Source organism: Gorilla gorilla, chromosome 9 (assembly GCF_029281585.2).
Source record: "Gorilla gorilla gorilla isolate KB3781 chromosome 9, NHGRI_mGorGor1-v2.1_pri, whole genome shotgun sequence".
Taxonomy (NCBI): Eukaryota; Metazoa; Chordata; class Mammalia; order Primates; family Hominidae; genus Gorilla; species Gorilla gorilla.
Window position 1 is genome coordinate 25,628,804 of NC_073233.2, and position 17,266 is coordinate 25,646,069.

At 41.8% G+C, this 17,266-nt stretch overlaps 1 long non-coding RNA gene across 4 annotated transcripts in view; it reads left to right on the plus strand.

The window, feature by feature from the left end:
* Window positions 1-17,266, plus strand: part of LOC109028924 (uncharacterized) — a 71,234-nt gene that overhangs the window by 1,858 nt on the left and 52,110 nt on the right. For 2 of the 4 annotated variants that reach the window (XR_010135448.1, XR_008669493.2), the window contains exons 2-3: window positions 160-342; window positions 9,085-9,131. This is a non-coding gene — a long non-coding RNA (uncharacterized lncRNA). The remainder of the gene's footprint in view (window positions 1-159; window positions 343-9,084; window positions 9,132-17,266) is intronic. The other 2 variants (XR_010135449.1, XR_008669494.2) reach the window with 2 other exon arrangements.

The window sequence follows — 17,266 nt, forward strand, 5'->3', positions numbered from 1 at the left end:
AAGAGTGCATAGATTCAGCTATGCCTAATGTACCCGAAGTTATTACAGCCCCGGAGTCCTGTGGGCCATAAATCCCTTTTAAAGTTCTTTAGAAGCAGTCTGCCTCATGCACCTGTGTTCAGAGACAGTGACTAATTCGTTCAAATCTGTGATCTACAGGGCCATTCATGCTGCAGATGTCTGAGTGACAATTACCTGTAAGGCACATCATGCAGGGAGCAGCCACCTCTGGTGACACTTGACAGATGGCCTCTCATTTCATACTCAGCACAGGTGTGAAAGCATGGATTATGACTCCGAGAGGGAAGCAGCATTTTAAAGTGACAAACCCAAGGTCTAACTGTAAGTGACAGGACTGGGATTTGAAGCCAAGGGTGTTTAACGTCTCAGGGCTTTCCACTGAAAGCTGGGTTCACCACTGTGCGGCGTGCTCATCCTTACTTGCTTCATAGGATAGTTGTGTCCCATTTTATAGAGAAGAAAACTGAGGCACAAAAGGGTTAAACTGATGGCTAAGTTAGCTATAGAGCCAGAATTAGAATCCAGGTCTACCTGCTCCAAGTTCATACATCCCATTCCACTGCCTCTGAAAGTTCCTATGAGAGCAATGTTAGTGCCAACTCAGGCTAGCCCTTAACCATTTCAACCCCTCCCTAAACACACAAAAAAACAGGAAGGTGAGAGTGTAATTCTTGCTTACTGATAGTTGTCATGTCTTTCTGAAGGAAGTGAAATTATAGTCGAACTCACTGAATATGTTGAAAAGTGGTTTTATTAAGAGTGAAGTGATACAGTTTTGAAGTCTTAACAACACTTTCATGTAATGAAAGATAATAAAGAAAGAAAGGTTCTACTCATCACTGTGTAGAGTATCAATTTGAAATGCAGCATGAGTGTAAAAGAGGGAAAAGACTACTGAAAACTTTTATGTTTACTGCATAACCAAGAAGGAAGGATCAGGGCATAAGCTTGAAACCTTTTTTTTTTTTTTAAATTTTCCCATCAAATATGTTTTCCACTTATTAGTTACATAATCCAAGGGAATATTTGTGTATTTGTTTCTGGTCTTTTGTTCATCATGTTGTGTAATCTGTGTCTCACTGAAGTTAGACCAGTTTTTCTACTCTGTGCTGTCGCCCTTCTGGATTGCACAACTCGGAGGGCTGATACGTTGTGTAACATGTTCAGCATTAAATAAAGTATTATGAAAAAAGATATCAAAGGTAAGGAGGAAAGATAGGCATCACCGGGGCGCCTACATTCAAAGGTAACATTTGGGATTTCTGAAGCGTGTCCCTTTTCATCATCACCAAAAAGACAGGCAAGACCTTCCCCTGCTGAGCAGGGAAGGATGAAGGGCTAAGGAAGGAGTTCTAGCTAATGGGTTTCTTGACCTTTCCTGTCTGTCTTGCTGCCCCACCTCCTAGGTGCTTATATCACCAACTCTGCTTCCTGACCTAGTGGGGCAATTTGGGTTTGTGCTGTATCTGCAGTACGTGTTGGCATAGATACCACAAAACAGCTCTCTGGAGCTTAAAACTGCACAAATCCCTATGTGCTGGGTTGGATTGTGGCTGCTCACAACTAGATCTCAGCTATTCCTGGTCCTTGTACTAAGCCTGCAAATGAATCATGCTGGGTCTAGTCTGGGCAGGGTTAAAGAGGATGGATACAAGCAAGGGACCCAGGAAGTGGGCATGCCTGGAGCTGGCTTGTGCTGACTGTGGAGCTAGACTAGGTCAGAGTAAGTCCCAGGCAGCAGCAGGGCTGTGTGTGAAATCCCTTCAGACTCTCCTGTGACCTCCAGTGGGAAATTCCTGATGGGCCCTGATGTATCCTGATGAGCCCTATATAGACATTTGCAGCCCTGGACTCAGCTGCAGCAGCAACAGTTGCTGCCATTTATTGAGCAATTACTGCTTCTAATTTCTTTTTTTGTTGTTTTTTTTTGAGACAGAGTCTTGTTCTGTCACCCAGGCTGGAGTGCAGTGGTGTGATCTCGGCTCACTGCAACCTCTGCCTCCTGGGTTCAAGCAATTCTCCTGCCTCAGCCTCTCGAGTAACTGGGACTACAGGTGCGCGCCACCACGCCCGGCTAATTTTTGTATTTTTAGTAGAGATGGGGTTTCACCATATTGGCCAGGCTGGTCGCGAACTCCTGACCTCATGATCTGGCCGCCTCAGCCTCCCAAAGTGCTAGGATTACAGGCGTGAGCCACTGCGCCCAGCCAGCTTCTAAATTTTAAAAATACTTTGGGGATAATAGAACACAAATTTTTCTGAGAGTCCTCATGCGAAGCTGGAGTCTGAGTTCTGTTCTCATTTTATTATTGCACATGGAATCTTAAAATTGTCATAATGTCATGTAATCCAGTGCTTATCAGTGGGTTGGAAAAACCTGCTTTTCCAGGTTCTAGGACATTAAAGAAGTATATGTAGAGATTCCTAGGAGTAGAGTTCAGGAATTTATTACCTAAAATATAGTCCTACTGGAGCCAGGCGCTGTGGCTTATGCTTATAAACCCAGCCCTTTGGGAGGCCAAGGCGGGTGGATCACTTGAGGTCAAGAGTTTGAGACCAGCCTGGCCACATGGTGAAACACCGTCTGTACTAAAAATACAAAAATTAGCTGGGCCTGCTGGTGGGGCCTGTAATTCCGGCTTCTTGGGAGGCTGAGGCAGGAGAATTGCTTGAACCCGGGTGGTGGAGGTTGCAGTGAGCCAAGATTGCACCACTGCACTCCAGCATGGGCCATTAAGCAAGACTCTGTCTTGAAAAAAAAACAAACAAAAGTCCCATTCAATGCAGGAATCCTATAACCTTCCTGATCAATCAATGATTGCTGCTCTTTGCTTAAAGCTGGTAGTGAAAGGTAACTGTGCTGATCCCCTCCAGGCAGATTTATCACATCCTGTTCTTGATCATACCCCTATATAGGCACCTCTGTTATGGATGCTTCCCACCTACACCACTGTGTGCTCCTTAAGGCAGGGAGAGGGACTTCTTCACCTCTTGGTCTTTTCAGTGCCCAGCAAAGTGCCGGACCCAGAGCAGGGGCTTGATAGGTGTTGGTTGATGGAGTAAAATTCTACTCTGGAATGTTATCCCACCAACCTCAGATGATACCTTGTCTTTTAATTTCTTTATCTTCAGTACTGAGTTCAATGCCTGGCACGCACTTGGTGTTCCATAATGCTAGGAAAATGAGCTCGTAATTACCACTCCCTTTTAAATGTCAGGTTTTTTACTTTAGCTAGGTTCTTCGGTTTTATTTATTTACTCACTGAAAAATAGTATACTGAGTGCTATACTATGCCCCTAAACCCTGAATTAGGTGCTAGGTATACACAGTGAGTGAAAGAGATAAAGTCCTTGCCCTTTTGGAGTTTATATTCAAGCAGTAGAAAGTGTCTGGTGCAAAGTGTTAGCTTTTATTGTATTTTTTTTTCCTGTAAGTGTGAGATTTCTCGCCATTCCTCAATTCAACAAATATGCCTTTTTTATTTTTTTTTTTAAAAATAAATGTTCTATCTCTATAGTACTTTTTAAAAGTTTCTGTAGATATTTTTCTTCCCTAGGAACCCAAGTTTTCTTCTCTTCTCCTTTCATCCCATATGTATGGATCACTTGCTCCAAGCCTAGGGACTCAGCTAGGCACCAGCTACAGGACATGTTGGCTGCCCTTGGGATCCCAGCAACAAAGCCAACTTCACTTACTCCCACTCCCCCTCTCTCTTTCTCCCTCTTCTGCAGAGATGTGGACTTCATCTGGACAAATTGTCTGCTTCTCTGAGTTCTTCAAGATTGTGGCCTCTTAGTCACTGGAGGATGCCCTGTTTCTCCTGGAATGATACTGAAGTTGGCATAAGTGGGTTCCTTACACCTCAGTGGCCCTCAGTCATTGTGAATTCAGGCACTGAGAAGACAGAGCAGGCTCTTGATCAGCTGTGTCAGGCTGGGGGCATCCCCCATATAAGGTTCTAAACAGTCACCAAACATTCTAATAATCCACTCCTCCCTGAAATCTGAAATCTGCCTGATTTCTTCCAACTTCTTGGCACTAATGAATACCCCTTAAAGTTACGGTTTTCAGGATATGATTTGACCTAATATGCTTCATGATATCCAGATATATTATGGTAGAGTTTTATTGCTCATTGAACTGCTTTATTGTACAATACAGAGACAGAATAGGACCTACACAGATTAATTTTGTTGACAAAACAACTTATTTTCCAAAAGAATTAGATAGCTCTCCTCTAAGCCTTAATCAAAAATGTTTAGACTGGGTGCAGCGGCTCACGCCTGTAATCCCAGCACTTTGGGAGGCAGAGGTGGGCAGATCACGAGGTCAGGAGATTGAGACCATCCTGGCTAACATGGTGAAACCCCGTCTCCACTAAAAACACAAAAAATTAGCAGGGCGTGGTGGTGGGCGCCTGTAGTCCCAGCTACTTGGGAGGCTGAGGCAGGAGAATGGTGTGAACCTGGGAGGCGGAGGTTGCAGTGAGCCAAGATTGTGCCACTGCACTCCAGCCTGGGCGACAGAGTGAGACTCCATCTCAAAAAAAAAAAAAAGCTTAATAAAAGCTCACAGCAGTTATCAATATGGAAATTGACTAGAGTATATTAATCCACGTGTGGTTATAGTTATTAATGAATTGCATTTGAGTTTGCCCACAAAATATATAGTTCTATATACTCTTTTACGATAGTGCTAACATGGAACATAGTCCATGATTGATTATATGCTCGGCCATAAAACGAGTCTCCATAAATAAAAAAAAAAAAAAATCAAAACCATACCAGCCATACTCTCAGCCACAGCAGAATAAAAGTAAAAATCAATACCAAGATGATCTTTCAGAAACCACACAATAACATGGAAATTAAACGACTTAGTCCTGAATGAGTTTTGGGTAAACAACGAAATTATGGCAGAAATTTAAAAATCTCTTGGAAATACATGAAAACAGAGATACAACATACCAAAATCTCTGGGTTGCAGCAAAAGCAGTGTTAAGAAGAAAGGTTATAGCACTGAGCGCCTACCTCAAAAAGTTAGAAAGATCTCAAATTAATGATCTAATGTCACACCTAGAAGAACCAGAAAAATAAGAACAAATGAATCTCAAAGTTAGCAGAAGAAGAGAAATAATTAAAATCAAAGTGGAACCGAATGAAATTGAGGCCCCAAATCCATACAAAGAATTAACAAAAACCAAGTTGGTTATTTGAAAGGATAAACAAGATCAGTAGACCACTAGCTAGATTAACAAAGAAAGAAGATCCAAATAAGCACAATCAGAAACAACAAAGGTGACACTATGACTGATCCCACATAAATACAAAAGATCCTCAGAGACTACTGTGAATATACCTCTATGCACACAAACTAGAAAATCTACAGGAAATGGATAAATTCCTGGAAATACACAATCTCCCAAGGTTGAATCAGGAAGGAATTGAAACACTGACCAGATCAATATTTAGTTCCAAAATTGAATTAGTAATAAAAAATCCTACCAATCATAAAAATCCTGGACCAGATGGATTCACAGCCTAATTCTACCAGACATACAAAGAAGAGTTGGTACCAGTTCTACTGAAACTATTCCTAAAATCAAGGTGGAGGGACTCTTCCCTAACTCATTCTACAAAGCCAGCATCACTCTGATACCAAAACCTGGTAAAGATACAACAAAAAAAGAGAACTACAGGAAAATATCCCTGATGAACATAGATGCAAAAATTCTCAACAAAATACTAGCAAACTGAATTCAACAGCACAGCAAAAAGTTGATTCACCATGAACAAGTAGACTTCATTCCTGGGATGCAAGATTGGTTCAACATATACAAATCAATAAATGTGACTCACCACATATGAAGAATTAAAAGCAAAAGTCATATGATTATCTCAATAGACACAGAAAAAGCTTTTGATAAATCCAACATCCCTTCATGATAAAAACCATCAAGAAGCTAGGCCTCGAAGGAACATACATAAAAATAATAAGAGCCATCTATGACAAACCCATAGCCAACATCATGAAAACTGGAAGCATGCTTCTTGAGAACTGGAACAAGACAAGGTTGCCATGCCCACTCTCACCACTCCTATTCAACGTAGTACTAGAAGTGCTCGCCAGAACGATCAGGCAAGAGAAAGAAATAAAAGGCATCTGAATAGGAAAATAATAAGTCAAACCATCTCTTCGTGGACTATATGATTCTATACCTAGAAAACCCTAAAGACTCTGCCAAAAGGCTCCTGGAACTGTAAACAGTAAAGTTTTAGGATACAAAATCAATGTACAAAAATCAGTAGCATTTCTATATACCAATAGCATTCAAGCTGAGAGCGAAATAAAGAACTCAATCCCATTTACAATAGACACACACACACCCCCCTAGGAATACATCTAACCAAGGAGGTGAAAGAATCTCTACAAGGAGAACTACAAAACACTGCTCAAGAAATCAGAGATGACACAAACAAATGAAAACATTCCATGCTCATGACTTGGAAGAATCAGTATCATTAAAATGGCCATACTGCCCAAAGCAATCTACAGATTCAATGATATTCATATCAAACTACCAACATCATTTTTCACAGAATTGGAAAAAAATTCTACAATTCATACAGAACCAATAAAGACCCCAAATAGCCAAAGCGATCTTAAGAAAAAAGAACAAAGCCAGAGACATCACATTACCCAACTTCAAACTATGTTATAAAGCTACAGTAACCCAAACAGCATGATACTGGTACAAAAACATACACATAGACCAATAGAACAGAATAGAGAACCCAGAAGTAAAGCCACACACCTACAGGCATCTAATCTTTAACAAAGTTGACAAAAATAAGCAATGAGGAAAGGACTCCCTATTTAATAAATGGTGCTGGTATAGCTGGATAGCCATATGCAGAAGGATGAAACTGAATCCCCGCCTTTCAAGATATATAAAAATTAACTCAAGTTGGATTAAAGATTTAAATGTAAGACCTCAAACTAAGAATCCTAGAAGAAAACCTAGGGAACACCACTCTGGACATCAGCCTTAGGAAAGAATTTATGACTAAGTCCTCAAAAGCAATTGCAATAAAAACATTGACAAGTGAGACCTAATTAAACTAAAGAGCTTCTGCACAACAACAGAAACTATCAACAGAGTAAACAGACAACCTAGAGAATGGGAAAAAAAATGGCAAATTATGCATCCAGCAAAGGTCTAATACCCAGAATCTATAAAGAACTTAAATAATTGAACAAGCAAAAATCAGCCCCATTAAAAAATGGACAAAAGACATGAACACATCTCAAAAGAAGACATACAAGCAGCCAACAAACATATGAAAAAATGTTCCACTTCACTAAATGGAGAAATGCAAATCAAAACCACGATAAGATACCATCTCACACCAGTCTGAATGGCTGTTATTAAAACGTTAAAAAACAACAGATGTTGTTGAGGCTGTGGAGGAAAGGGAATGCTTATACATTGTTGGTGGGAATGTAAATTAGTTCAGTCACTGCGGATATCAGTTTGGAGATTTCTCAAACAACTCAGAACTACCATTCGACCTAGAAATCCCATTACTGGGTATATATCCAAGAGAAAACAAATTGTTCTACCAAAAAGACACATGTACTTTCATGTTCATCAAAGCACTATTCAGAATAGCAAAGACATGGAATCAACCTAGGTGCCCATCAGCGGTAGATTGGATAAAGAAAATGTGGTACATACATACCATGGAATACTACACAGCCATAAGAAAGAATGAAATCATGTCCTTTGAAGCAACATGGGTGCAGCTGTAGGCCACTGTCCTAAGTGAATTACCATAGGAACAGAAAACTAAATACCACATGTTCTCACTTACAAGTGGGAGCTAAACTTTGGGTATTCATGGACATAAACATGGCAACAGTAGAAACTGGGGACTACTAATGAGAGGAGGGAGGAAGGGGGACAAAGGCTGAAAAATAAACAGTTGGGTACTATACCCACTACCTGGGTGATGGGATCATTCATACTCCAAACCTCGGCATCCTGCAATATACCCAGGTAACACACTTGCACATGTATCCCCTGAATCTAAAATGAAAGTTGAAAAAAAATTAAAAATTGGAACAAGCATTTTATTTAAAAAAATAGATAAAATAGTGTTAAGCTTTGTTACAGATTCAGTCTTTGAGATAACAATTTAAAATTGTTTTAAAGTTGATTTGAGGAATACAAAATGACATTACTTTTAAATTATTTTTCCTTTTTTTTATTTTTAGAGACAAGGTCTTGCCCTTTTACCCAGGCTGGAGTGCAGTGGCATGATTATAGCTCACTGCAGCCTTGAACTCCTGGTCTCAAGCAGTTCTCCTGCCTGGGCCTCCTAAAGTGCTGGGATTACAGGTGTGAGCTACCACTCCTGGCCTAAGATGGCTGCTTTTAAAGAAATCAGGGTCTGGAGGACAGAGAAGTATCTTCTAGTCTGTAATCTTTCCTTGAGATAGGATAAGATGTGGATGAAAATTAGGACTTTGTGGTGAAACAGACCTTGGTTGGTTCAAAGGCCATCTCATCATTATAGCTGTGCATCCTTAGAAAAATGACTTAACCTCTCTGAACCTCCTTTCCCCCCACTCCCTAAAATTGGGATTAAAATATACATCTTCATGGGCTGTCATGAGGATTACATGAGATAATAGATGCAAAGTACTTAGCACAAGGTTTAGCACATGGCAAGTACTTAATAGCTATTATTATCATATGTTATATATAATATAATCCAAACCAATCCAGAGAAATGCGTATCTGCCTTTGTGTTTATTTTTTCTTTCTCAATCACTTCGTAGAGATTTCCAATAGTTAGATTGTGTCTAAGAACCTTTCGCGAGGAAATTGTTTCTTCTAAGCAGCAGAATCTGTGTCCTCCACCCCCTTCCCCGACCTCCCACTGCCCCTACTGCAGGTGTAGCTATGTTCAGTGCTCAGCTTAGCGAATGCCCAGTGTCTTTGGAATTCTTACAACTAGAAGTCTGCTTTATCTTTTTTTTTTTTTTTTTTTTTTAAGGAGAAATGGCTTGAGAAAGACATGTTGAAGAGGAAAAATACGTTAAGGTAACATGTTCTTATCTATTACTAGAATCAGTCAATGCATCATAATTTAAGGTTTCGTATCTAGTTTATTGGCTCTATTAGTAAATATCACCTCTCTTGTGCTTCACTTTCCTGTCTCTTTGCTCCCAGCACAGAGATTTCTTAATTGCTTGAAGTACAGGCCCAGGCATAGAATTGGATTTGGTTAACACTTGCCAACTGGCTTAGAATCTGAAGACTCCAGCTCTAGTTCCCGACTCTGACACCTACTAGCTCTGCAACTTTAGGGAAACCACTTACCTCTCTGAGCCTCAGTTTCCTCTGTGAAATGGGCTGATAATATCTATGGCATAAACACTTCATTGATGGTATGGGACCAGCTGAGGCTACATGTGTAAAAATATTGTTTGAAAATGTTAATTGCTATTTGATTATAAGGACATAGTCTTATTAATATGATCAAATCTCTTGCTAGCTTATTGGTTTTCATAGTAGATGTCACTTGCTGTGTGATCTTGGACAAGTCACTGAACTCCTCTGAGCTGCACTCGTCTCCCCTGTAACATAGGGAGTGTAGACTTGATTACTTAAATCTCCCGACATCGTACAAGTCTATGCTGATGCCGAGCTTTCCTTGAAAACTGGAAAAAGTACAGGCTTTGAAGTGTGATGGACTGGGGTTAATCCCCTGCTTCGCAGCTTGCTTTCTTTTTGTCTCTCTGTACCCATAAGGATTATCTCAGAATGATCTGGGTATTTTTGAAAAGTAACAGCAGCTTGGCTGAAAGACAGTTTTGTCCGTAATAAGACATCAGCTGTGAGCAGAGTTCTGCAGTGGCAGAAAACGGATCAGGCAGAGATTCAGGTTATAATTTCCAAACTCCAGTGGCCCACTTGGTAGAACCAGTTTGCATTTGTATGTTGAATTTTTGTTGACTAAATAACAGTGATCTAAGAGCTGAGATGGTTTATTGGTCCTCTTGGGGAGGGCTGTATTGCTGTCAAGGTGTGGATAAAGCATTTCAGGCAGGCCTGCCGCTGGCCCCTGGCCCAGTGGTGTACAGCTGTGTCAATAGGCCTTTGAAGTCCACGCACACCAGCTGACTGGTCAGCAGCCCCTGGGATGGTCTCTACAACCTTCGTCACAGGAAATTGGGAAAGGCATGTGGAAGCTAGCATTGCTGGAAGGGGAGGAGAAGAAAACTGTTGGGATCTTTGATGAAAACATGGGAGAAATTTACCGAAATTCACAGGCTGAGCCCATCAGCAGGATCTGGGATTGTTGATCACTGCTCTCCTTCTTTCTGGCTGCAGATCCATGTGATGAGCTGGTTTATCTTTATTCTGACTCGAATATGTGCCAGCTAGCGCTTCTGTGAGGCCTCAGTATAGTGATAGTATGCTGGAGGCGCTGGTGGTGCTGCAAGATTCACAAAGAGCTTCTGAATCATTAAAACGTGAACAACCCCTGTTCAGAAGAATTTTAATGCAAAATATTTTTCATTTTTATTTGTTCGTCTTTTCTGATATTCTGCATTCTGGGGCACTGGCCTCTTCCCCCGCCCCAGGATTTTCCCCATGTGCAGGTGCTTCATCATCACATGATCTCATTTAATCTTCACAACATCCCTGAGGTATGTTGTCTTCAATCCCCCTTTGGCAAAAGAGGAAATGGAAGCTCTGGTTAAAACTTGGTGAAGATAACACAGCTTAGTAGGAAACCCTGAGCTGTCTGACTCTCAAGCCTGTGTTGGGAAATCCTGCCCTGTGCTGCCTCTTGCTGCAGAGATCCTATCTGGATAAAGTGCTGGGTAACCAGGAATCAGAACCTCTGGAGGACGAGTATGACTTCTTTTCTGTCCCTGCTGCTCGAGTTCAAACCCTCACCATCCTCTCCTCCTCTTCCCTGTTCTTGCTCTGTACCTCCACTCCGTCACTGAGTCTTGACACTTTGGCCCAGTGTCCCCCCTTGCACCCCTGCCTTTTCATTCTTACCCTTGTTGCCACACATCTGGGGCACTGCTGTAGCTGGCAGCTCCCTTTGTCACCAGTCTTTCCCTTTTTCATCTTTTCCACTAACCCTGCCAGACTCATCTTCCTTTAACACTGCTTTGTCCTATTTCATTTAAAATATCCCAGGGACTCATGAGATAAAGACTCAGTACTTGACCTGACACAGCCCCCAGTCCCCCCAGGTAGACCTCAAAGCTTCTACATTCGTCCTTTTTCATGCTGCTGATAAAGACAGACTTGAGACTGGGCAATTTACGAAAGAAAGAGGTTTGTTGGACTTACGGTTCCATATGGCTGGGGAGACCTCACAATCATGGTGGAAGGCAAGGAGGAGCAAGTCATGTCTTACATGGATGGCAGCAGGCAAAACAGTTTGTGCAGAGAAACTCCCATTTTTAAAACCATCAGACCTTGTGAGACCCATTCACTATCATGAGAACAGCATGGGAAAGACCCATCCCCATGATTCAATCACCTCCCACCAGTTCCTCCCGTGACATATGGGAATTGTAGGAATTGTGGGAGTTACAATTCAAGATGAGATTTGGGTGGGGACACAGCCAAAACATATCAACTCCTTTCCAGCCTTGCCCATCACTTCCTGCAATAACTTGATGTTGCCTGGGATTTTCTGACTTCAGCATCTTGCTCATGAGGTATCTTCTGCCTAGAATGTGACCTTCCCACCCAACCTCCCCTCTGCTAAAAATCTCATCATGGTCTGCCTGAAGTGGCCTGTCTTTAATGAAGCATTCTCCAGTCACCTTGCAGGAATGATCCCCCCACCTTGAACACTTTGAAACACTTAAACAGTACTTCTCATATGTTGCTTCACTGTAATTATTTGTGTGCCAACATTTCCTCCCTATATACCAATGTGATGATGGAACCCATGTGTGTGTATCCCCCACTGTGGTCATTAGCATAGTGCCTTATATGTAGTGGTCCCTTTGTTGTATGTAAACTAATGAACAGTGAAAAGCAAATAATAAGAAATAAATCATTTATTGTTTCCCATGTGTCAGACAGTATTCTTAGTGCTATTCAAAGTAATAATTTAATTCTCACAATAACCCTAAGAGGTAGATGATATTGTGTCTCCATTATAGAGATGAAGAAGCTAAGGCATGGTGAGCTGAGCTAGTCAAAGAATTAGTGATTGATCCAGGATTCAAATCTGAGCAATCTGCCTCCAGGACCTAGACTCCCGCTGTAGGTAGCTTTCCAGCACTCTTTTTCCTCTACCTAGAAGGTCCTGGCAGGCTAATAGGTGTACTCCTATAAGAGCTGCCTTGTGGGCTTATGGATTTCTCATTCGTGGCAGGTTCCTGAGGGCCTGAGAATGGTTAACATCCAGCATTTCTTCCCTAAGCCAGTACACGAAGTCTTGCTCACCTCGGCAATGTGCATCAGGCAAAGTGGTGAGAGAGTGGAAACACCTCCAAGTGCTGAGATTCCCCAGATGACAGGTGCTGTGTAAAAATGAAGCAAGTTTTTCATGTTCTATAAAACATGATAATTTCATTACACAGTAGTCAGAGTATGGGCCCATGACTCCTATAACACTCCACCTTTGGCATGAGGTGATCACTTGTTTAATAATCCTAATCGGCCTAGTGCGCATACCCTGTATTTATCACTCCCATCTTATAATTAACTTTTATATTTTTCTTAACTTTAAAACTCAGTCTGTGCACCAGAGTGCCTGCAAGCCTATATTTATCTAATTTAGCAAACATTTGCATGCACTGCAATTAGACTCACATGTTGTGTGATCAACGTCCTTTGCTAATTGCATAATTCCTTTTGAGTTTAATCATCAAATGGCATTCTTTTTTTAAAATGTCTATGTGGTTTGCTGTTGGTTGTGATCTGCATGTGAAATCTCAGGCTGAGGCACCTGCAATCACAGAACCAAAGATATTCGAGAGCCAAAGACAAGGGAGGAACTGTGTTCCTTGTTGACAGGTGAAGAAATGGAGGCTCAAGGAAGCTAAGGGATTGCCTGTCTAAACAGCTCATTATTAAGAGTTCCTGAAGATGGGAAAGGATAAATACATCTGCAAATAGTATCGCCCAAACCATCCCAGTGTGGAAATTCCATGAATAATTGAAGTCAGTCCTGACTTAGCATGGAGCTTGAGTCTGGACACAATTAGTCTGGCCTTAAAAGAAATCAGGTTATGGGCAAGGACAAATCTGAGGATATTCTGGAATTATAACCCTTAGCAATTGTTTTTCAGCTTTGGGCTGCACATTGCCAGCAGATATTTTGGTATAAGGAAGGCTGGGTAAACTCTTTTCCCTTTCTTCTGCCTCTTAAAATTGTTTGTTTGTTTGTTTTATTGTAAATCTAGATTAGAATAGAATAGAGGGTTCAACCAGGAATTAGGGATTGGCCTAGAAAGAATCACAATATTGGAGCTGAAAGTCTATTTAGCTTGTTTTATAATAAAGTTCAGAAGGGCATATCCCAAATCACAGAGTTGGTTGCTCGCAGGTCTGGGACTTGAGCCCCTGTCTCTTCAGTTGATGTCCAGGTTTTTCTTACTGCAGTGCTCTACTAATCAAGAGACTAAGTGGACAGAGTGCTCCTTGTCCTCTCCTTCCCTCATGCAGCACCTTTACACAGTGGCTTGGATGCCTGGTGCTAAGCAAGGGTGTATGGATGCAGATGCCCAGACCTTGATCTAAGCTAGGATGCAAAAGCAAAGGATGCAAAGGAGATGGGGACCCACCAGGATGGGGAAGGCACCACTCCCCAGTGTGGAGATTTTGAGCTTAGAGAGGATTTAAGAGAATGCGATGGCCTGGCCCATTGTGGGAACTCTACTGATATTTGCCAAATGGACATGTGTACTAGCAAGGGGATGAATATAGGGTTATGAGGTCAGCAAGATAAGGACAGACTACTGCCACCTGCAGATTTTTTTTTTGCTTGGAAGGCAGAGGAAATCATGAAAGGATTACCACAGTGGACTTTCACCTGTTTATCTGCCTGGGAAGAAAGACCTGGTCATTAATGTGGAAGCACAAAGAATCATTGGGGGCTGGAAAATACAGCCCAGCAGTATGCTCAGAAAGAAAAGGAGACTGGGTCTTGGCTTCTGCCATGTCTCATAAACTGGGAAACCTTTCACATTGCTGCCGGCAGCAATAGAGATTCCCTGCTCTCTGAACCCATGGCTTGCTTCTACAGCAGTACTTGCCACCCTCTGTCAGATACATCCTCTGCATCTTTGGCTCCTACGTAACATCTAGAGAGTAGTAAGTGCTCAGTTAATGTAGGTTGAATGGATGAATGGATTGGACACTGTTGAAATGTTCAACTCTCGCCAAGTCAACAGGGCAAGGTAATGTATGGAATGGCCAAAGTAGTAATAAAAATATTTTAATAGCCTGGATGGATGGACCAAAGCAATAATACTAAATTTATCTAGAGGAAATGTAACACAAAGTCTATATTTAGCTTTAAAAATGTCAATTACCCAATCAAAGTGTGGGTGAAATACGAAGGATTGTAGTCCATATTTTAAAAAAGCCATCAGGGGTAGGTCTTAGTGGACCATAAGCTTAACATGAAAAAGTTTGTTATGTAGCTGCTAAAATAGTGTTGAAGTTCATCAGTAGAAGTCTGATCCAGATCAGTGCAAGTGACACTACCTGCAGTTTTGCTTATTAAAATAAAAAATTTTTAGAGATGGAGTCTCACTAAGTTGTCCAGGCTGGAGTACAGTGGCCATTCACAGGTGTGATAATTGTATACTACATCATTGAACTCCTGGCCTCAAGCAATTCTCCTGCTTCAGCCTCTTGAGTAGCTGGGGCTGTGGTTTTTCAGCTGGGTCAGGCCACCTCTGGGGCAGAAGTTCACTTGGGGTTCCCTTTTTTTTTTTTGAGATGGAATTTCGCTCTTGTTGCATAGGCTGGAGTGCAATGGTGTGATCTTGGCTCACCGCAACCTCTGCCTCCTGTGTTCAAGCGATTCTCCTACCTCAGCCTCTCAAGTAGCTGGGATTACAGGCATGCACCACCATGCCCAGCTAATTTTGTATCTTTAGAAGAGACAGGGTTTCTCCATGTTGGTCAGGCTGGTCTCGAACTCCCAACCTCAGGTGATCCGCCCACCTTGGCCTCCCAAAGTGCTGGGATTACAGGCGTGAGTGACCGCACCTGGCCCACTTGGGATTCTATTAATAGCCACACCTTACCCTGGGTCCAGTGCTTTAATTTACAAAGTGTTTTCCCAGGCGTTATCTTGTTACATTGTTCTAATGAGGTGGTTTATATACTGGCAAAAGGCAAGTTGACTTGCTCAAGGTCACCCAGCCAGTGAGTGGCAAATCCTAATCCTCCTAATTATTGTCTGTATTCTTTCTGCCACATCATGCAGCCTTTATGCAGAACAGAGCCCCCACTGTGCAGCCTCTAGAAGTGAGGCCCGCACGATGCTTGTCAAATGCTGTCAACAGTGGACATGCTCAGATGGGCACCTCGCAATCAGCCAGACTGACAGTGATGGTTCACAAACCACTTTTCCTAACTGAAAGGGGCTTTGATGGGCCAGCTCACATTACAAGCACAGTGATCTTGGCCTCTTTCAAAACTGACAACAGGCAAACATTGAACATCACTTTACCTCGAATGAGCCCAGGAAAGGACAGATCTCTTTTTGAGACAGGGTTTTGCTCTGTTGCCCAGGCTGGAGTGCAGTGGCATGGTCATGGCTCATTGCAGCCTTGACCTCCCAGGTAGCTGGGACTGCAGGCATGCATCACCATGCCTAGCAATGTTTTTTTTAATTTTATTTTTTTTTGTAGAGATGAAGTCTCACTATGTTATCCAGGCTGGTCTCAAACTCCTGGGGTTAAGCAATCCCCCTGCCTCAGCCTCCCAAAGTGCTGGGATTACAGGTAGTGAGCCACTGCACCCGGTCAGATCTTCATTCTTAACTCCTCATATACTACAGAAAGGATTTGTGAGCTGGGGCTGTAAATGGGGACAGAAGAAAGGGAAAAGAGCTAACATTTTTCAAGTTCCTATTAAGTCCCTGGCTCAAGACATTTTCACATTTATTTAGGTTTCCTGTTTTTAATGCTCTGTCTCTAGCCTCACTGCTTACCATGGTCACCATTTGACCCCTAAAGTCTCCTGGCATTGGCTGTCATAATATTCACTCATATCCCTATGGTCTTTACTGGTGGTTATCTATTCTTCGAAAAAAGACTATGAAGTGGGTAGGATAGGGATTATTCTCTTATTTTACAATGAGGTGCAAGAATGTCTGTCTGTCTATCTTTTATCTATCTATCTGTCTGTCTATCTATCTATCTATCTATCTATCTATCTATCTATCTATCTATCTATCTATCTATCTATCTATCCATCCACCCATCTAACTCATCCATCCATCCATCTACCCATCCATGCATTTATTCATTGAGCAAATATTTATTAAGATAATTCTATGTTATAGGATGTATACAATGCACTGTAGAAACAGATGTCTGGAAAGCTCTTGGAGGAGATGTATAAACTTATGAGAAAAGGAGGCATCATAGTTGTGGCTTTTAATTAAGGAGGGTGACACAGATGTTGGGATGTGTCATGGCAGGCCGTGACCAGTAGGTGGCACTCCTGGTCCCAGAAGGCTCGTGAGTTCTCCAAAGCTAAGCTTTCATTTCCTATTCATTACTGTGCTTAAAATTAAATTTTAAGACATATCATTGAAAAGCTGTATTCAATTTGATTTAAATTCCATTTATTTGCTGTTAATTGTTCCATGCTTTTCTAAAAATGGTCAAATTAAATCTAGTTGTGTCAGGGCTTCCTGGATAAGTGAAAGTCACGTCCAGGAAATTCAGACTCCTAAGTAAGTTAGCACCTCCACTGATTGGCATTAGGTCCCGAATTCCTCTCTTAGGAAATACTCATGAAAAGTTAATGCTATTGGAAAAAGATCTGGAAGGAGACACTCTAAAATGTTAGTTGCGATATCTCCCAGTGGTGGTAGTACAGATGATTTTTAAATTATTTGTTTATTTATTTTTTTGAGACGGAGTCTCACTCTGTCGCCCAGGCTGTAGTGCAGTGGCACAATCTCGGCTCACTGCAAGCTCCGCCTTCCGGGTTCACGCCATTCT